The following is a 21,461-nucleotide window of genomic DNA, read 5'->3' on the forward strand; positions in this document are numbered from 1 at the left end:
TAGAAATTTGTACATCTTAATTTATAATTCATGGCTTATGGTAAAAAGATACATCAGATCTGACTGCATAATCAGAAAGAGCACACAATTTTACATAAGAGTGCCAAGAATAGCTTAATAATAATAAATAAATGGTGGCAAAATTACCAAATTTCATTAAATATTGAGGTCCGTAATTTAGTCCACTTTTTCTAAAGAAAAATGTCCATGGAAAAGCATAAATTGTGGCACTTAAAATTCTCATAACTTTTGAACTACTGATGGTATTTGCATAATTCAAACGGTTTTAAGCATTTTTGCATAGCTCTTCATGCAAGTTGATAAAATATCACTTATCTAAAGAGAAAAATCAGCTTGTAATGCTACCTCACTGGTCCAGCACTGTATTGTATAGCGCTGAAGGGTAACACATTTCAGGTCAATTGCCAGATCAAGGAAAACTCGGACTTATTGAGATGATTTGAACCTGGCACCCAGCTCCACTAGGAGCAGATCTCCTTCGACAACCCCAAATGCTCAATGAGCATGTCGTCAGCAGCACCGACTCTCACTAGTTCCTTATACAATTCCTTTTTCAAAAGCTGTGAAATGTCACTGCACCTTGGGAGCTTCTGTAGTGTCACCCCACAGCCTATGATGAGCTTCAAAAGAGTGGTCGAGAATGAGGTTGGGAAAGGTGCTCTTCACCACTAGTGTTCCATGCAGACTCTTCTATCAAGATTTGACTCAGGAATGCCAGTCTCTCGGTGTCTCGATGACACCTAAAATCAGGCAATCCACACGGACATTGAACAAAGACCTGTCTGCTAAACCCAATGCCTACTCTTGTCCCAAAGAAGTGAGGACAGCTGGTACTGCAGGGATTTTACACAATTCGCAGGCAGAGGAAGTAAAGTCGGTAAAGGATGAGAGGAAAGACATAAGTGGCACACGCCTCTGTTCTACCCTTTAAGAAAAGTTTCCTTCAGATCCATGAGTCAACTGCGACCATTGACTGTACCTCTGATCAATTCTTTTCAAGCTAGAAACCCAATCCAAACCACATGCTGAGAACCTGAACTGAGCCATCCATCTAACTGAAGGGAGCCAGAAGGGTAGCGGCAGCCCTTCAAGCTCCCAATCACAGACCAACTGACTTGCTACGGTTAATTTTGGCCCATGTTCTTTACGAACTGTGTGAGCGTCTCTGTCACCACCTCAATGTTTCAGAAGCATGACACAAAGACTGATGTCACTGACGAACACAAAAACCCTGGCTCTCGATCCATCAGGCAAAGCAATCCCACACGGGACCAAATTTGCTTCCCCACGCCTTAGCTTGTGCAGTAGTGGCTCTAATGCAAGGACGTAAAGTAGAGGTAACAGCAGACAGCAGACAGCTTTGATGCACCAGCCGGGAGATGGCAAAAGATTTTGAGAACTTTCCGTTTACCTGTACCACTGCCATCAATGCATGTTACAATATGGAGATTCATTTGTGCAAGACTGGTTTAAATCCGGAGTCTCTAAAACAGATGCCAGGAAGTGATGGTTGACCCTAATTGATCAGCGTGGCTTCTGTGTCATCTTCTATCCCTCCCTCTAAGATCATATGGATCAGGTGCAAGTTGTTTTGAAGCGATTTCCACTTCATGACATAGTTCTGCTCAGGTTCAATAACCTGCAATCAATTTGATAGGACCTTGGCCAACATCTTTAGCTCTGTGTTTAACAAAGTTATAGGCCTATAGTCATCTAGCTCTTTCCTGCCATGCCTGGTCCTCTTTCTCCGCAAAATGTGATCACTCCTTTGGTGACTTGACCCGGGATGGAATTCTCATCAAACCAATGGTTTAACACATCCATCAGACTCGGTATAAACATGGTCAATAGTATCAAATACAGTTTGAAGAACAGACCATTAAGTCCTGTCGATTGGTTGCAGCCGACTTGCTTCACTACAGTCAAGACCTCCCGCTCTGTTATCCTGCCCACACAACTAGCTGCCTCGAGGCAGGGAGAGTCAGCCAAATAGTCACCAAATGCGTGGACATGGAGATCAGACTGCTGTGTGAATTGCTCTTCGAAATGTTCCTAAATCCCTTGCAGATCTCCAGAGTCGAGCCTAGGGTGCACCCCTGCAAGTCCTTGGTGCTCGCAATGTACTTATCCAAGCCATGCATGGAAATTGCCCTATGCACATCCGCATCAGTGTTCAGTTTCACTGGATACTTTCCTAAGCCTACTTTGCCTTCATAACGTTTGCTAGCCTCGCGTCAAAGGTCCTGCTTAGCTAGTTACTGACTAACCGTGTCCGTCTCACCCACCACTCTGGCTAACTTCTCTTTTAGCTACTTCTTCATCTTGGCTTAGTGTGAGGCGCTGGGCATATCTGATGATGAAGTTCCTAATCTTAGATTTTAGGTCAACCCACCACTTACTCCTGGTAACAGTCCCTATTAAATCCTCTTGGATAAGTCAAGCTAGTTTTACCCCGAAGTCTTGTATCTCCAGCAAGGAGGTATTCAACTTTCAGTACCCGCCTAGTTTGGACCTATTCCCTAATTTCAAATGGGCCATAACTAGTTTATGACCTATTTGACCTAGCCAGTGAAAAATAGGACATTCTAAGAAATCTATGTTGTCTCTTTTAACGCATCCTATCCCAAAAGGTGTTTGAGTGGAGTCAATGCTATTGATCCATGTCCACATCTCCCACTCCAGGTACCTGATGTGGAACTTGATGACCAGATCGCATCTAGCCATCAGATCAGCCAGGCAGGTTTTGCGCCTCTACGACCCTCTACCTTGTCTATTTGGGGTTAAGATGGCATTCCAATCCCTCATTAGAACTATGCGCTGCAACAAGAGTTGAGATTGCGGAAGAATGGGGACTCTCTCTCTCTCAAGTAGTGTTAGGTGCATGAACTGCAACAACCCAAAACCTGCAGTTTGACTGCAATATCGACTATGACCAGCCTGCTCACCTCGTCCTTATGGACAAGGTCTACTGTCACAGATAAGGTGCATTTCATCACCGCGGAATTCCATATGCTGAAAAAACATCATCTAGACAACACCTGACAATCCACAGATGAAATGGAATTAGTCACCTGTATCACAGCCACATCTACTCCTAAGGACACGAGCCGCTTGGTTCAAGGACTTCAAGCCCCTCACATTCAGAGTTGTTAAGTTACGTAATGGTTACTTACCTAAGCAGTGACACACCTGGTTTCAAAAATCCTCCGTTCGTGTCAACCTTGAAAGATTGTCTGCAACTTTCTTTGTGGCTGGCTTCAGGCTGACCTGTTGTGCTGGTTGGGCAGTGGCTAGCTTTTTGAGTTACTCCCTAGCCATGTGCCCTGATTTTGGCAAAACCAGCAGTGCATAGTTCAGGAGGGGTGGTTATAGATGCAGACCGGGGTCCTCTTCCTTCCCTGGGGGAGCAGCTTGACTCTACTGCTCTTCATCTCTTTTTGGGAGAGTTGCTCCTACATACTTTACTGATGGTGAATCTGCTGGGTTCTTTTGGGAGTGAGTGTCCCTTTCGAGATTCGGGTTGGCTCCCTTTTTGAAGGAGTTCACTTCTGGGGAGCATCTCCATCAACAGTGTCTTTTAGGGCTGCTGCCCCATTTCTTTATGATCTCCAGATGGTATGCCCAACCATTTTTTGATTTGGCTCCCTTTTTGGAGGAGGTGCCCTTTTGAGGAGTGTCTAACCCGGCATTGTCCTTTGGAGCTGTCGCCACTTCATTTATGATCTCCAGGTGGTATACCCCATTTTTTTCTGTTTAGTTTCTCTTTTTTGGGAGCTTCTCTCTGGTAATGTCTTTTGGGCTGCTGCCCCTTCATTTGTTATATCTAGGCGGTATGCCCCTTCTTCCATTTGTGTTGCTACCCCATTTGGGGAATCAGTCCCATCATTAGTGGAACCCCAGACTGGGTGTTGTTGCTGGATTCTCTTCTGGTGTCTGAAGTTTCCATGGTCAGTCAAGAAATAAGAAAGCTCCCCCCCACCCCACCTCAGTCATAGTTTTGATAGATGTGGAAATAAGGTCCAAGTTGGAGTTGAATTTGGCGCCAAAAATAGCAGGAGGAGATAGAACTGAGAGAGGGAGGGAGAGACAGTTTGAGGAAGAGAGACAGTTTGACTGACCTGCCCTTGTAGCTCGAGGTTTACGGGAAGACAGAGTTATCAAATCAGATACCCCTGGGAAAGGAGAAAGCAGAGAAAGGCAAAGTGGGCTAGAGTGCCGCCAGCAATACAAGGAGTCGAGGATGTATCAGTGCATCTCAGACACGAGAATATTTCCGAAATAACCCAAACGATAGTTGGTTTCTCGCAGAAGATAAAAGTGAAAACACTTGGATCTTAGCCTGAAGGGCAGCTATGTTATGGCCCTCTGATGTAATGGAATAACCTAACATCCCTTCATAGATGAAATGAACTATGGATATATTGACCCTCACGTAACTGAGGCAGAAGGAAAAAAAGACAGGAAGAGAATAAGAAAATATGTCGAGTAACTCTTATGTCACATGTATTCTCTTGTAAATAAACCCCTTTGTCTTTCACCCATAACCCCGTGTTTCTTGCTGTATTCTTATTTAAAGTAAGGATATAACCAATGGCGACAGGATTCAAATTCACAAAAAGGAAACTTTAAGCCAAAAAGATATTTAACAACGAATGGAAAAAAAAAACTGCACGGAAAAATTCAACTACTGAAAAAAAAAAAAGCTAAGACACACACAAAAAGTAAGTTATTTTTTTAAAATTCAGTCTGTTACGGTCTTACTGAAAAAAAAAAGAAGAGAAATTGACATTTCACAAAGCATTGAAAAGAACAATTTTTCTCCAAACAAAAGAAAGTTGTCCATTTCAAATTTCTTTTGTTTCATAAAAAAAAAAAAAAATCTCTGTCTCTTCTGGGAGGCTACTAGTCTCTGAGTCACTGTCTGATGGTGGTGCTGCAATCATGGCATCTAGTGATGGTTGTGGTACTAACATGGCGGGGCACATTGTCGACCCGCACCGTTTGTGGGCTGATTATTTCAGTGACTCGCCCAACTCCATACCTTGTCGTGCACTTGCGGGTTTTTAATCCACACAACATCCCCTTTCCTCACTCTCTCTCCGGCTACTTCCAGTTAAGGCAGCGGGTTCGTCTCTATGCCCTTCACCCTGACGTGATACCTATGCAATGTATCAGCCGGCACCGTAGAGGGTGAAACATCATCTTTTGGGGTTACATTGTACAAATAAACTGCCTCAAACACTGTGCAGCCTGATCTAGCTGCGATTGTTTTGACGGTTCAATGATCCCATTTCCACTAGATACATGGGCGCATCGAAACCTCAGATGTATTCCCCAGCTGTCAGTAAACTTCCTAAACTGCTCACTGGTAAATGCAGCACCATTGTCAAGCAATATCTCTGTTGGAGGCCCACGTTCAAGGAAAATATTGTTTAGTTGACGGACAATAGTGACTGTATCTTGTCGATGCAGCATACGCCATATGGCAAACCTTTATGGACCGCAATCGATGAGTCAGGAAATCCTCGCCATTGTGATGAGCAATGTCTATCGCTAGCCGGCTCCAGTGGCTCCTAACTTCCCACTTCCCAGCGAACGTCTGCCAGGTCAATGGACTGGCATTCCATGCAGTTTTTGACCACTTCCATGACGTCTGCCCTTTGCACTCCTGGTTCAACCAACTTAGCGAAATATAGGGTCCGCTTGACTCCAGGATGCTCGCTTTGTTGGTAGATTTCTTTAATCCGATTAGATTGACCAGGGATTATAGATGCGGCACAGGGAGATTGCATAGGTTCAACAGTTCTTTTTATGGCATCAAGCCATCTTTGAGGTACCCTTGTTAAACAATCTGCCTTATTTATGCTGGATCTAACCAGGGACACCTCCATTGATAGTGCATATTCGTTCACCAGGCTCATGATCGTGTTGAGCCATCGACGGATGAGCGTCTCGCTCGTTGCTTTGGTTCACACTCTAGCCCGTTCGGTAAGAATGTCTGAAATCTACTTATGGACGCAAGCAAAATCTGTGAATAGTCAGAGGGTGGTTGTCTTCCAAAGGATTGTCAAGTTTATTCCCTTGATCACTGCATCGGGTTCTGCCAGGTTTATGTGTTGGGAGTCCTTTTCTGGGCGCAACCAGCAAGTGTCTTCCACTATGGCTCCATCATAGACTAATGACATGCCAATGGCAAGAGAGCTTGTGTCAACCCATACACACCATCTGCCCCATGCTGGATCTTCTTTGTGCACTCTGGTAAAGACCTCTCTGACCATTGTATTGAGAGGGGTGTCATAAATTTTGTCATCCCATCTGGTGGTGACGTCAGAGGCTCTCTGTTTGATGGATGCCACTGCAATACGAAGCCAGCCACCCACAGGAAGGTGTCCAACCAACTTTCCGCACAATGAAAATACGTTCCGTTGCATGAACACACAGAGCATACCTGGGATTTCACTGCCTCGTTTCCAACACAGGACATTATCTTCTTCCCAGACCTGCAAACCGAGCACTGTTGCACCATTCCGTAGCCTTTCTGGTTCCTTGCTGAGAAGGCCAAAGTTGTGAAGATGTTGCCCGCTGAATGCGCTCATCCTTAGTCAATATAGCCTCAACAATCCTTTGCATAATTGATGGCGCCACATTAAGTCCAAATCCCATGCGAGTTAAGCAATACCTTTCTCCCTTGATGAGCACCGTTTGATAGGACCATAGTGACTGATGGACATGCACGTGAAAGTATGCTGATGGACATGCACGTGAAGGTATGCTTTACGAAGATTCAGCACAGATACATTAGATCCTGCTTGCCGCCATTCCCTCAACTTCTTGGTACATACATTCTGATAGTCGAGTACCGGCCTCACCTTCTGTTTATTATGCTGGATAACCGCCATTAACCTGATCAGACAGTTTGCGGGGCCCAATTCCTTCTCTGGATAGGGAACTAGCCATCTATTTTTTATCAAAGTCTGTAGTTCCTTATCATATTCTCCACGAACTCCAGGGGGAATTTTATATTCTGGTACCCTATTGTACAACTTGCTGTGTGGCTGCTCGTCCGACTATTTCCAAGAAACTGTCCAGGATCTCGTATGCTGGTCGAATTCCACATGAAAGTCAGGCTGTTCCAGTTTCATGGATGCACCCAGAGCAAGGCAGGTGTTAGAGATATGTGCCTTACCCTCACGATCAATACAAACACCACCTAATTCTTTGATAACATCCATTGCTAACAGCAGGTCATAACCAAGAAGGTCCCCGCTCACAACAAGGGCTCGTACGGTTATTGTAGGCCCATCACCGACACATGTACGAATGACACTAACTCCACAAGAGACTAGCGTGCTCCACCGACTGTCAGTACCGGAATCCTTGCATGCCTTGCGCACGCATGCCTTGCGCACGAGAATCTGCGTGCATCCTGTGTCTACAAGCGCAAAGCGTTCACGCCCGTTCACACTGTGGGTAGCACCCTATTTGTCAATGATCTGGGGAGAATACTGATGCTATAGTTTACTCCACTTGTCCATTTCCCGGACTACTCCTTGCTACGTGACCTAGCTTGCTGCACCGGTAGCAACGCATGCGTCTTGACGTTACCTGAGCAGATGTGTCCTTTACACTGCTTCGGCAGTCCCTAGAAAAGTGGTTTGGCCCGCCACATTTATAACAGCTTACGCCATCTTCTAATGGAGTAGATGCTTCTGCAGCTGCTAGCACTGGCTTCGTATCTTTTTCTTTTAAAATATTGTGGGCTCTAGCCAACAATTCCTGAAGCCCAATCTTGCTAAGCCTTGACGATGCTCGTAGCAGTTGGCTGGTGTCGCCCAGGAGTCCTGTGAGAAAGGCACAACTTAATATGCGTTCAGTCACTTCACCAAACGGCGCAGCTAATCTCTTTAAATCGTCCACCGTCTCATCCAACCCAAGCCGCCGTTCTGTCAACTACCTCCAGGCAATAAAAGGGTCCGTAGCAAAGGCTGCGTATAGTGCCTCCTTAACCTCCTCCAGAGTTGGTTCATCCCCGAGCTGTTGATAAACGGAGTATGCCCCCTTGGTCAGCCTCAATGGGATGACAAGCGTGGGATCCTTTATTTTGCAAAGCCGTCAGACAAGCTCAGCTTTTTCCCACCACTCAACTACCAAGGGTCTGGTGGAGTAGCTGTCGAACTCCGGTATTAATCTCAGATCAAACTTGTGCATTGCAAAAAAATGGGCCGAAATAGCTTGCAGTCAATCAACAGGCAAGGATCACTGTTCACACAAATTGTTCCAACTGATTTTGCCGCCTCTCAAACGTCAAATGATTTCTCCTTTCTTTCCCACCAAGTGACCTGTTTTTATAAAGCATGCGGACGTGATTTCGCGAGACTTCGTTCACTACAAAACGTCACGACCGCCATGACGGACTCTTTCTTTCTATCTTTCTCAACGTGTGCGACTCACAGGACAGACAGACACGAGGACATTTGTGCGGTAAGCCATTTTCCCCACACTCGACTATCGGGAACTAAACCAGCACGTAAATCTTGTTAAAAAGGAACTGGGGGACGTATTAGGAGAAAGACAAGACTTCCCAGATAGTACTGGTAAAGGAGGAACGTCAACAACTGGCAACACCGCATTTCACATCTTGCATCATGGTGGAAGAGAAATTGTCATTCAGATGTTACCTGACCGATTTCAAGGTGTCATGACACAGATTAGACAATATCTCTTAGTCATCCTGCAGTTGTTTTCGTTGTCAGAGAACATCAATGTCCAAGAGTACAAGAAAGTTTGCACCACCCTTTAATCATGATATTTAGAAAGTTTCCCTAACCAATCAAAGAAGAAATCACCTTCGTCAATGGATTTGATGTGGATTAGTGTTCCACTGACTCTACACAAACTACTTGCCCACTCATTGACATGAACGATGGTCATGGGTTGAAGTGATTTGACAAATCTGGTTTGGAGGCCAACAACAAAATTCTTCGCTCCATCTGCTCAAGTTGGCTCACAAAGCCTCAAGCTGACAATTTTGAAGACCTGATAAAATCATTGTGATTAGATTCAGATCCTAAGGTAAATAACATCCAACTGCAAGCTCAGTCATTCTGCAAACATTGCTGCGAGCATGGTCGTTCTATACAGTACTGCAAGAAAACCCACCCAGTCTCATGATGATGCTCTGTTTGAGAAACTATATTGTTGAGGTGATGATGTTTTGTAATAGTTGAACATGGTTTATTTTATAAATTCAGATAGTAATGTTGATAAGAATTTGGAAATAAAGTTGCCAATTTTGAAACAAAAATGTAGTAGGCAAAACAAACAAAAAAAAATACAACTAAAAACAGACGGAACAAAAACTCGCTTCTCGCAGACACGTGGGTCGTAACAAGCACAATCTACTCGCCAGAATCACCTACACACAATCTGCGGAGCGCTCCATCTCCTTTCCAGTGTCCTGCCTTTATAGCGGCCGGGAATGACATATCTGCATAATCGCGCGAGAGCAGACGTGATTCAACGATAATTACATTGGGTAAATGCTAATAAAAGCCCATGGACGCCATCTTGGAACTCTCTCTTTCGCTCAGCCCAAAACAGACGTATCCGAGGTAAGCTCTCTATTTCTCATTTTGGTTACTGCTAATTCTGCTACACTCCCTCCCTGATCTCATGATCACAAACGGGGCATGTGGGGGCAGTCGTCTTTGTCGGGTACTTCTTCGAAGAACCGGAGGTAGCACTTCCTCCTTGTCATCTTCCTCATTACCACCGTTATTGCCGCCAGCCTGTTCCATGGGCGGTGTTTCACAATCCGGGCAGGGACAGGGGGCAGTATCTGTCTTTGTCGGGTACTCCTTCATAAAGGCAAGACGGGTGGTCCCTCTTCCGCTTCTTCAGTATGTGCCTTATATGGCTCTCCATCATCCTGCATTATACTCTCTGCTCATTCAGAAGATATTGTACTATCTTCCTCTTCCTCCGATGTAACAACATAATGGCGAGGGCGCAGATCTTTCACGTGGCGAGGCACACCGTCCACCAAAATGGATTGAGGGCTTGGTCACCTCACCCTTGCCGAACCTTGTGGTACATCGATTTTGCAGTCTTTTGACCTACACGCGCTCTCCAACCTGGTAAGAGCTGTCTTTGGGATCTGCAAACGCAGTTGCGAGATTGGTCTCCTTTACTCGAACTTCGTATCGATAAATCCTGTTGGCAGGTGCAATGAAGGGAGATGTGTCATCTCTTGGTGTGATGTTATACCAGTAGACAGCTTCCTGTATGGGACAGCGCATTCTAGCCGCTATTCGTTTCACTGTACGGTGACATCGCTCTGCTATGCCATTCCCGGCTGGAGCATACGCACAACGGAATCGCAAGTGAACTCCCCATTTATGTGCAAATGCTTGGAATGTGTTGCTGCAGAAAGCTGTGTCATTGTCTAAAAGGATTTCACGCGGCGAGCCACGCTCGAGGAACACTGTTTCCAACTGATGGATCACGCTTGCCGAGTCCTGCCTTGCCAATTTCCTCCAAATGGAGAAACGCGATGGACCACTGTCTGTTAGAGTTAAAAAAAATGGAAGGTGCCATAATGCGTGATATCAATTACAATTCTTTGCCAATTCTCGTTAACTTCCAGCTTTCCCTTTTCCTACCTGACTGGCGCTGGGTCAATGGACTGACATTCCTCACATTTCCGTATGTTATATTACTCCTCCAAAGGGATTAATACTGAAAAATAAAAGTTGCATGTGGAGGCTTAACATTAATACTGTACAGTTGGAGGCAGAGCGGTCGATGCTGGAATACAGTTGTAGGGGAATAAAAGGAACAACACTGGGTTACGGAGTAGAGTAAGGAGTGATTTCCCTTGACACAGAGACAGGGAAGAACGAGTTTGAGCATCGACAAGGGAACACATGGGAACCTCTGTGAACATAACGCCCACAAGAGAGACAGAGTTTGAACACGTAGAGCCTGCATGTAAATTCTCCCCTCGTGAAACAATGTTGGACGAACCAGAGAACTCTAGACTGATTCATTCCCCCCACTCAGCCGGTAAACCCATTATTGAAAGGAGTAATGTTTTATTGTGTTGTTCGGTATTGCAGTGTTGTTATTTGTTCGTGTTTGTCAAATATTTGTCTATTTGAAGCAAAATGAGGCAAAAAAAAATCAGGAACACTGATAGGAAAAAGTCAGTATCGCCCACCTCTAGAAGAGAGAGCTTTCTTGGCTGTATGTAATAACCATAGAGAAAGAAGGAGACAAAAACAAGAAATAAAAAAAAAAAAGCAGAAAGAATAAACTCGCTTCTCGCAGACACGTGGTTGGTCACAAAGAACAATCCAATCGCCAGAACCACCTACATACAATCTGCAGGACACAGCCTGACTGCTTTCCAGCGTCATGCCTATATAGCGACCGGGAATTATATATTTGCATAATCGCGTGAGAGCAGACGTGATTCTATGAGAATTGCATGGGGCCAACGCTAATAAAAATCCATGGACGCCATCTTAGAACTCTCTCTTCCGCTCAGCCGAAAACACAACAGAAGTATCCGGGGTAAGCTCTCTATTTCCCCTCATTTCGGTTATTGCTAATTCTGCTACACTCCCCCCTGACACAAACAGGGCGGTGGGGGGGGGGGGGTAGTAGTCTTTGTCGGGTACTTCTTCGAAGACCCAGAGGCAGCACTTCCTCCTTGCCATCTTCCTCATTACCACCATTATTGCCACCAGTCTGTTCCGTAGGCGGTGTTTCACAATCAGGGCAGGGGGGCAGTATCCGTCTTTGTCGGGTACTCCTTCGTAAAGGCAAGACGGGTGGTCCCTCTTCCGCTTCTTCAGTATGTGCATCGATTCTGTGGTCTTTTTACCCACACATGATCTCCAACCTGGTAAGAGCTGTTCTTGGGACCTGGGGACGCAGTTGCGAGGTTGGTCTCCTTTACTCGAACTTCGTATCGATAAATCCTGTTGGCAGGCACAGTGAAGGGAGATGTGTTGTCTCTTGGTGTGATGTTATACCAGTAGACAGCCTCCTGTATGGGACAGCACATTCTAGCTGCTATTCGTTTCACTGTACAGTGACATCACCCCGCTATGCCATTCCCGGCTGGAGCGTATGCACAACGGAATCACATGTGAACTCCCCATTTATGTGCAAATGTTTGAAACACATTGTTGCAGAAAGCCGTGCCATTGTCTAAAAGGATTTCATGCGGCCAGCCACACTCAAGGAACACTGCCTCCAACTGATGAATCACGCTTGCCAAATGGAGAAACGCGATGGACTACAGTCTGTTAGAGTTAAAAAAATGGAAGGTGCCATAATGCATGATATCCATTCCGATTCTTTGCCAATTCTCGTTCACTTCCAGCTTTCCCTTTTTCCACCTGATTGGCGCTGGGTTAATGGACTGACATTCCTCACCTTTCCATATGACCGTTTTAACAGTTGCTTTTGTTGTGGTTGGGTAACTTCTCCTGACAAAGTAGGTAGTGCATCGCACCCCCGGATGTCCACTACCTTTGTGAATAGCCATGATTTGACTCTCATCCAGCTCGTCAGTGTGAACCGTGCCTATCACCGGGTCAAGCCCGTTTTTCTTTTTCATTGCCTCAAACCACCGCTGTGGTACTCGTGCCAATCGGTCAGTGATGTTTTGTGCTGATGGAACCAGCGTCACGTCCACTGTCAGCCTGTACCCTTTTACAAGGTCCTTGAGAATGCTTAGCTGCCTCCTAATAAGCATCTCGCTTGCTGCTTTGCTGCGTACTCACGTCTTTCCAGTTAGCGTGTCCGAGTCCCAATGGTATATGCAGACAGATTCTGTCTTCATGTGTAGCACCTTGCTCTGCTAATGAAGAGCCAAATTGATGCCTTTCAATACAGCATCCAGTTCGGCTAAGTTGATATGTTGAGAGTCATCTTCAGGTTGCAGCCAACATGTCCAACACCGTTTCAAGCATCTTGAGCTAGCATCGACCCATACATTCAACTCTTTGCCGTCCACACCAATTTCCCCGGGCTGGATAATTCTGCTGAACAGATTCTAAGGTTTCGAACATCATACGATGCAGTACGGCGTCCCTTGTTTCATCATCACAGCCCTTCGTTACCGAGCTTACTCTCCTTCTGAGTATTCCAGAAGCCACACGAAGCCAACCGCACACCGGAAAGTGCCCGACAAGTCGACCAGACGAGGAAAACATTGTTCGTCGCGTAACATTTGATAGATGTTAAGGTTATATTGCGATGTGATTTGCAATAAAATTCTGATTGTGGTTAGATTTGTCGTCCGTGGAAACAGAAAAATATTCTCTGAGAGTATCCTTTAGAAACAAATTTAGCCTTGTACTGTTCAACGCCTGATACTGTAATCTTTTTTTTAAAGACCTATCGAGAAGAAATGACATGTTTATCCTTTGGGAGAGGCACTGTCGAATAGGTGTTATTTTCTGTGAAAGCATTTATTTCACTTTTCATTGCTATTTTCAATTGCTGAAAATGTTCTGAATTAATTGCTTCGCTAAAAAGCTTTAAGCTTTTAAGCTTTAAGCTTTTTGGCGTATTATCCATAAAATAGCAATAGTTGACCTGATAATCTTCCAAATTGTTGAGCACAAAAAAAATTGGGTGATCTATTTCTTTTAGGAAAACGTTCTGATGAATTTTTGAATCTAACATCAGCATTGTCGTCATCATTATTAATACTCTTGTCCTTGTCAATGGCGACTTCATTGTGATTTGTTTTATGTATTTGAGGAAATATTAATACATCCTCTTCATATGATGGATATTTGTTTTTGAAATTAAACGTGCCTGTGATTTTTACACATCAGATTCTTTGTATTTTATTTTTGTTTGGAAAAAATGCTAAGTAGGCTGGGCTGATTTTATCCAAGAAATATACCTCGATCAGTTTTGATATTTAATTTTATTTTCTTATCTATTAATGCAAAGCAAGTTGAACCAAATATACGCATTCTGCTTAAATTTGACTTTCTACCACAGAAAGCTTTATATGTCGTTCTAGATAATCTTTTGTTGAAGGACCAGTTGTATATATATCCAGAGGTTTTGGCAGAGTTTTGATTCAATGAGTAGACATCTTGCCAGTTCAAAAAATGTCCACCATGATCTTTCTGCAGTTTCTTTTCTGTGAAATGAATAAGGGGCTGATTTTTCATGCTTGATACGATGATTAATTAATAAAAGTTCAAAGTCTTTATTGAAGTATAATGGGGGGGGGGGGGGTTACCTCAAATACACAAACGGAATGTTCAAGAGAGATTATTGCTACAGTCCCCTGTCTCTACTCTTGTTGCCTTCTCTCCTGCCTGATCGGGAATAATCCCCCAGCACCGAGAAATGAACATCGTTTTATAGTTTCAATCTTCACGCACACACGAGATTATGCGGAACGGACGAAATAAAAATGCTGGCCGCCATGTTTGTTCTTCCTTTTCTTCGCCTGAACTCACTCGCTGAGCACCCATGGTAAGACTTGTCTTTCTTGCTTCTAACCACATACCTCCCTGATCTCAAGATCACATTTCGTAGTCTCTCATCCAGTGTGGCGGTCGCCTCTTTCTACTTGGCCTCTGAGGTGTCTCGTCCTCCTCCTGTGGCTGCACACTCCCCTCCACTGCTTCGCCCTCCACTGGTCTGACGTTGAGAATGTGCCTCGGGACTCCTTCCACCACAATGTTGTTACTAGTGTTCCTCCCAGTCACGCGACCTCTACTCCATTGTGTGGTGCAGCGCGTCCCCGGTGGCTTTACCCATACCTTGTCCCCGAGTTTAATTGTCCCTGTGGCCTCTACTTCTCGGCTTGCCGGCTCCACCCTTGGATGTCTCCAGGAATATGCAAACGTGGACAGTTATGAGACCGTCTCTGGTACTTGTCCCAGTTTAGGCGACATGTTATACCAGAAGACGGCTTGCTCAGGTGAGGTGCCTCCTCTTTCCGCAACTGCCTTTATGGTGCGGTGGTTTCTCTCCACGATGCCGTTGCCACTGGGTCTGTAGGTAGCTCTGAAAAATTGTTAGATCTTCCATTTCTTCAGTACTCCTGTCACTGCTACTGACTTGAATGCAGTCCCGTTGTTGGTTAACAACTCTTCCACGGGGCCTCGCTCCAAAAACACCTCATCAAGGATTGACGCTATTTCATTGCCTGTTCCTCCACGTAGCTTCTTCCATAGGGCAAATCGCCCGGGCCCACAGTCAGTCATGGTCAGGTAAAGTCCACCCCTGTAATGGGTGACATCGCATGCCAGTCTCTCCCAGGTCCCACTCACCTCCAATTGGCCAGTTTCATGCGTGCTTGTAGCAAGATCAATCGACTGACATCTGTCGCATGTCCTGACCACTTGCCTCACTTGCTCCTTGGTGATCCTCGGGTCGACTTTTTTCACTAAGTACCAAGTCCTCTCTACCCCCATATGGTACAAATTCTGCAGTTCTCGCACGGCAACATCTTTCTTTGGCAGCAGCCAACTCTTCTTCACTCTCGTGAGAGCATCTGCTCGGTTCTTTTCAGAAGCCACCATGTCTACACGAAGCTTCAAACAAAACTCTTGCATCAGCTCAGCCAGCACCCCAAGCCTGCGCTTCACTAACATCTCCGCAGCCCCTTTCGTTTTTATCCTTTTTTTGCTTGAAATGAGAGACTTTAGCCAAGCAAACACCGTGGCAGTCTGTTTTGATGCAGATGTCACGTAGTCCCCATTTAAAGGCCAGATTGACTTCTTTTATTGTCGTGTCTAATTCCGCCACATTGATGTGGCTGACGTCATTCTTTTTCCTTAACCAGGCTGCATCTTCTGCAACTACTCCTCCAATTTCCAAAACGACCCCTGTTGCAATGCTGCTCGCATCGCACCACACGACTCCATTCAATGTTCGCGGTACGTTCCAGGTTCCCCGGACTGGGTCTTGCCGTTCTGCTTCTTTCAGGAGCTCTTCCATCATGGCAACCATTCTTTCTCTCACCTTATCATTCCATCCTCATCCTTCAGCGTGTCTCTTTATGTAGCTGCATGCTGGTCTAAGCCAACTAGCAATGGGGTAATGTCCGATCAACTTTCCGCATATGGAAAAAAGTTCACGTCTGTTGAGCTCCTGCTTCAGTTGTGGGATCTCGTTTCCCCTGCGAAACTCTAGGCCGCCTGACGCACCTCGTTTCAGTTTTGGGCCCAAAGCAGCCCTTCCGTCTAATTTTTCCGGCTCTTTGGCGACCAACCCAAACCTTTTCAAATGAGCCACCACCTCCTTGGCAGTTACCACAGTCTCATTCACCAGAATGTCGTCTATGTATGAGCTCACTACCCCATCTCCCTTTCCCATTGTCTCCAGAATCTTCCTGAGGATAGTTGACATAATCTTGGGTGCCGAATTTAACCCGACCCCCACTCGCGTAAGGCAGTAGGTTTTGCCTTTGTACTTGACTAACTGATATTTCCAGAGCTTCTTGGCAACATGGAGTTGCAAATAAGCAGATTTTAGATCTACCAACGTAGATGCGCCATTCATCTGCCTCCATTCCCTAATGGTCTCACTGCACACATCTACGGTGTTGCCTCCCGTATGGCACTTAACAAGGCCGTTCAGCTCTCGGAAATCCAGGACCGGTCTTACTTTCCCTTTAGTTGTTTGCAGAACGGCCATCAACGGCAAAATGCCCGACTCCACATCATCCGTCCAAGGCATCAGTATCCCTTCCTCAATCCATCGGTCGACTTCTTGCTCAAACTCCTTTCTCGCCCCTCCTCTAAGCGAATTTGTGTAGCACGCCACCCTGTTTGTCAGCGATGGCGCTTGATGTTTCCATGCCCACTCCACCGTCCACCGCTCTCCGTGGAATTCGGCTCGGAAGTCCTGATCTTTGATCGACAATTTTCTTTCCTCCCCAGTCTTGTTGATCCCTCTGGGGGCTTACTCCGTCACCGCGCACTCAGCTAGTCCGAACTTCACATTGTTACATGTGATGGTAACACCTCCAAGACAGCATATAACATCCATTCCAATGATGGCTTGGACGCCAGGCACCAGGCGATCAGTGACAATTGCATGGACCCTCATCCGACGTTCAGCAATATCAATAGTGACGGTCTTCCTCTCTTGACACTTCACTCGCGACCCATCGAATGCCACTACTTCACCCTTTCCTTTCCATCTTCCGACCAGGGTAGTGTGCACCATGGTAGTGGTGCAGCCAGTGTCAATCAGGGCTATAACTTCCTATCCTTCCACCGCAATCTTCTGTTTGGGCATCTGCTGCGGGTGCGCCACTATTTTCGAATCGGAGCGGCCGCTGGCACGTCGGCCTCCCCTCGCCAGTTTCCCGAACTTGTGCATTTTACCGCTAAATGGCCTCTCCAATTGTATTTGTAACACACTGTCCGTTGCAAGAACTTCCTGCAGTCTCTTCTCATGTGTGGTCCCCCGCATTCGAAGCATGCCATCCCCAGGTTCGGCAGATTCCTGCCCACATCCTGCTGTACCGTTGCTGTCGTTCCTCCAGGCTCCGTGGGCTGGGTGCTCACCAAGATTTTTGCAGTTTTAAGCAGCTCACTCACATCCAGCGTCTCCACTCCTGGGACCTGCTGCAACCTTTTTGATATCTCTTCCGGGAACCCGGTAACGAATGTCATCTTTACTACGTGACTCATGGCGTGTCCCCTGATGCCCGACAACTCAACCAATCTCCTTATCTCATTCGCGTAGACATCAACAGATTCACCAGTCCACCTCTTCTCTTTCAACTTATTAAAGGCCTCAAAAGGCCCCTCTGCAAAAGCTTCGATCAGTCGACCCTTGATGACGTCCGCGTCACCCTGTTCCCGCTCACTGAGTCCAAATAGAGGGCCAGTGCGTCCCCTTCTAGAAACAGTGGTATTACTGCGGCCACATCATTCAGCCTCTTAATCCTTGCTACAAGGTCCACTTTTTTAAGCCACGCCACCACATCACCGTCGCCATTAATAGGCTTAATCATGTTGCTTAAGCCTGCGTTGGCCATCACCGAAATAGCTTGAGGTATAATGGGGGGGGGTCACCTCAAATACACAAACGGAATGTTCAAGAAAGATTATCACTACAGTCCTCTTTATCTACTCTCGTTGCCTTCTCTCCTGCCTGATCGGGAATAATCCCCCAGCACCGAGAAATGAACATCGTTTTATAGTTTCTATCTTCACGCACACACGAGATTACGCGAGAACGGACGAAATAAAAATGCTGGCTGCCATGTTTGTTCTTCCTTTTCTTTGCCTGAACTCACTCGCTGAGCACCCATGGTAAGACTTGTCTTTCTTGCTTCTAACCACAGATATTTTCTTATCTATTAATGCAAAGCAAGTTGAACCAAATATATGCATTCTGCTTAAATTTGACTTTCTACCACAGAAAGCTTTATATGTCGTTCTAGATAATCTTTTGTTGAAGGACCAGTTGTATATATATCCAGAGGTTTTGGCAGAGTTTTGATTCAATGAGTAGACATCTTGCCAGTTCAAAAAATGTCCACCATGATCTTTCTGCAGTTTCTTTTCTGTGAGATGAATAAGAGGCTGATTTTTCATGCTTGATACGATGATTAATAAAAGTTCAAAGTCTTTATTAGTGAATTTTGTACCATTGTCAGAGCAAATACACTTTACTGCACCGTAGGGGGGCCATGTCAGCTAAATATTTTTTAGTTGCTAGCAAGGTATCAGATTTGTTCTTTTAGAAATAGGCCATTACTAAATCGAAATAATCATCTACAAAATTTACTGCATATTTGCCCATCAGGTCTACAGGACCGTTCAAGTCACAATGTACCAGTGATAAGTTTTAGTGGCCTTCTTGTCTGGCATCTTGTTTTGATACTTTGCCATTTTACCTTGTGTACAAACATCGCAGTCAAGTTTTTTGAGGTTTTTATATTCATTCCATCAACCACATTTGGCAACTTTTTGATGTCTGGAATATTGCAGTGCCCAAAAATTTTATGCCATATCTAAATTCTGGTAGCCGGGTACACTAGTTTTGGCTTATGTGTATGTGGCTAAAGCTTATATTTGCACCTTATTTAGTGGCGGCTTGCATAGAAAATAGTGTTGGGACGATTCCTAAATTTTTTCCAATTCCAGGAAAATGTTGATTAACAATTCCGATTCCGGTGGAATTGTTGTTTTGAAATATACCATTATATAATTGTGTAGCGAAAAAATTTAGTACTGCGAAAAAGTGGAAATACAATGAAGGGAATTTCAAAAACTGTGCGATTTTTTTTTTTTTTTTTTTAAATTTCTTTCATTGAAGATAAGTCAAAACAAATTTTTTAACCATGAATTAAACATGCACCATGAAATTAATAACAATCAATTTCAGGCGTTATTTTATATATTAAAAAATATAAAGAAAAAGGGCAGACGTACATGAATGCTACGCCTGTAGCGAAATACGCATCGGTTCTGATGTTATATGTTGTTCGACTGAAAGAGAAGTTATTATTTTTACAAGGAAAGAATTTATGTGTGTGTGACCTATTTTTAAAAATTTACTTTTGTTTTTTGTTTTTTTGTTTTTTTTTTTGCAAGCGTGGCTTCCATTTTGACTTTCACCAATTTTCCTGTTAATGATTACATAAACTCTGGCAAAAAAAAAAAAATCCCTAAAAAACAAAAACAAAAAAAAAACAGATAAAATCATAACAACAAAAATTGGTGAAGCTTAAGATAAGTAGGTCTGTCAGACGAGCCTCGTTCTGACATTTGGAAAATTTAGGTTAACAACCGGTGAAGCTACCAAAAAGTAACCCTTTTGAATGGAGATGGATACAAACAAATGTTTTTAAGTAAAATTAAGAAATTAATTTTAAATACATTTAAAATTAATTTCTTAATTTTACTTAAAAACAAAATGTAAACATATATAAACAAAATATCTTAGAAAATAATTTCTTAATTTTAAATAAAAATTGATTGTAAAGAATTTTTTTAAAAATAATTATGTAAAAATATTGCAAAGTGTCTGCATAGCTGGTTCTTTGGGATAATAGGGGCGCATGAAACCTCCCTTCCAAAACAAAAGCTTTAGTGTTTTTACTATTTTAAAGCACTTTCTTTTTTTTTCTTTTTTTAAATGTTAAACACAAGTAGTGGCCAGCAAGTGCATATGGCGAAAATTCTTCAGATTTTAAATGTATTGTAATGCTTTTATGGTGGTCAAAAAACGTTTTTCAGATGCCATATTACTTCCTATTTACTTGCCTCCCCACGAGGACAAAGTTAGACACAAGGTCGGTTTTTAATGTGGAGAAGCATTTATTACTTAAAAACGAAATCGTGAAATATAAGAGCAAGTTAAGCTAAAAGTAAAAAAAAAAAAATTTTTTTTTGATTCAAAGAATTAAAGAAAGAAAAAAACATTCAAAGAAATTTTGAAACTCATTAAGATAAATAAAGATTACCTTTAAAGTAGTTAATAAAATACTTGTACATCATATTAAATATGTTATGAAAAGTTCTATGATGTTTTTATCATAAATTTTTGAGAGCATTAATCTCACTTCAAACAAACAGTTCAACTTAAAAATATAAGAGAATTGTAATGAAAGAATCGTAAATCTAAGGTATTTTTTAACGATGCGATTTTGATTCCCCCAAATTACACGATTCTTACGATTAACGATTCTGATTAATCATCCCACCACTAATAGAAAATATATTTTGTTTTAATTTTGGGATTAGAAAAGCGTTTTCCAGAATACAGATACAAAGTTCAACTCTATTGTTCCTGAGCGAGATTTTAGCATCGCCCCTTTTCAAAATGATATCCTTTACTCGATTGCCATCAGCTAGCTCTACAAAGTGATTTTGAGGATTAAAGTTGGGATCAAAAATGATAAAGTCCAATTCCTTCGTAGTTATGTGCTGTTGCCCCACAACTGACAAGTTGTTACTGTTTGTTGAAGCATAATACGTGCATGAAAATAAAAATGTATGTTCATTAATGAAGTTCTCCACATTTTTAATGGAGTCCCCTTTGAAATTTTTGTATCTACATTGGAAATTCTTTTGATTGGGCCACCCACAATTGTAGCAAATAATATTCCTTCATTTTTTTTTTTTTAGGGAAAAAATTGTTTTTGGAAAAGTTGCTGCTTTTATTCAAGGTAAAGGTATACTTTAATTTTGCTGTTTTTAAGTGGGTATTTTTCAATTTCATGATACTTGTAGATTCGTTTTTTTCTGTGAAAATTTTCTCGGTTTCCTTGTAACTTCTGTGCTATCTTGAATCGATTAAAAGTCATGGGTTTTTCTTTGAGTTATCATGGTGGTAAATGGCTTAAAATCACTTGGCAACCCTTTAAGGACCATGAAGATTAACAGCCTGTCACTAATCATTTCGCCAGACATTTTTAATAAATTTGC

The 21,461-nt window shown here is 43.5% G+C and overlaps 1 protein-coding gene across 8 annotated transcripts in view; it reads left to right on the forward strand.

Moving 5' to 3' along the window:
• Positions 1-21,461, forward strand: part of LOC145284723 (pyruvate dehydrogenase (acetyl-transferring) kinase, mitochondrial-like) — a 591,786-nt gene that overhangs the window by 81,201 nt on the left and 489,124 nt on the right. For 2 of the 8 annotated variants that reach the window (XM_080133649.1, XM_080133651.1), the window contains exon 2: positions 21,162-21,202. The exons of the other annotated variants lie outside the window; for them this stretch is intronic. The gene's annotated coding sequence lies outside the window, so the exon portion shown is untranslated. The remainder of the gene's footprint in view (positions 1-21,161; positions 21,203-21,461) is intronic. 8 annotated transcript variants of the gene reach the window in all.

The sequence above is a fragment of the Euprymna scolopes genome, chromosome 9 (assembly GCF_053919585.1).
Source record: "Euprymna scolopes isolate OS-2025 chromosome 9, ASM5391958v1, whole genome shotgun sequence".
Lineage (NCBI taxonomy): Eukaryota > Metazoa > Mollusca > Cephalopoda > Sepiida > Sepiolidae > Euprymna > Euprymna scolopes.